The 818-nt window shown below is 41.6% G+C and overlaps 1 non-coding gene across 1 annotated transcript; it reads right to left on the bottom strand.

Moving 5' to 3' along the window:
- Positions 1–500: 500 nt before the first annotated feature.
- On the bottom strand, positions 501–583 carry TRNAV-UAC. Its single transcript has one exon. It is a non-coding gene; the product is annotated as a tRNA-Val (tRNA).
- Between the last annotated feature and the right edge of the window lie 235 nt (positions 584–818).

Raw genomic sequence — 818 nt, 5'->3', positions numbered from 1 at the left:
TAGAGCAGTGGTTCTTAACCTGGGGTGCATGCACCCCCGGGGGGGGTACGAGATGCCCTTTCTGGGGGTGTGAGACATGCCAGATTTTTTTAGAAGGTAAATCATCAAAAACACAAATTAAGCACAGGCGCATAAGTACAACTATCTTTTTTCATCAAACCTATGTATTTATTAACATTATACGTTTTTTAATGATTACTGTAATATACAAACAAAAAATATAAATCTAGGTTTAAAGGATGAGAGAACATATTTTGATTTTTGATAAGAGGTGTGAGAACATATTTTGAGAACCAAAGGGGTGCAGGCTGCAGTATCACAGAATATCAGGGTTGGAAAGAACCTCAGAAAGTCATCTAGTCCAACCCCCTGCTCAAAGCAGAACCAATCCCCAGACAGATTTTTGCCCCAAATAACCCCCTCAAGGAATGAACTCAATCCTGGGTTTAGCAGGCCAATGCTCAAACCCCTGAGCTATCCCTCCCTCCAAAAACAATAGCTACCAGGAGTGGGGCTTGAACCCATGCAGACATGTGTCCATTGGCTTGTAAGTCCAACACCTTAACCACTCAGCCATCCTGGTGTAGGTAAAGGTTAAGAACCACTGCTTTAGAGGGAATTAATAGAAAAGGGCAATTTTGAGTGATCCATCCCCTGTTGTCCAGTCCCAGCTTCTGGTACTTGAAGATTTAGGGACATCTGAGGTATGGAGTTATGTTCCTGACAATCTTGGCTAATAACCACTGATGGACCTATCCTCCATGAACTTATTTAATTCTTATTTGAACCCAGTTTACATATATGAGAGCAGAATTTGT

This window comes from Trachemys scripta, chromosome 1, assembly GCF_013100865.1.
Source record: "Trachemys scripta elegans isolate TJP31775 chromosome 1, CAS_Tse_1.0, whole genome shotgun sequence".
Classification (NCBI taxonomy): domain Eukaryota; kingdom Metazoa; phylum Chordata; order Testudines; family Emydidae; genus Trachemys; species Trachemys scripta.
The sequence above is the reverse complement of the archived record's forward strand: the minus strand, read 5'-3'. Positions and strand labels throughout refer to the sequence as shown.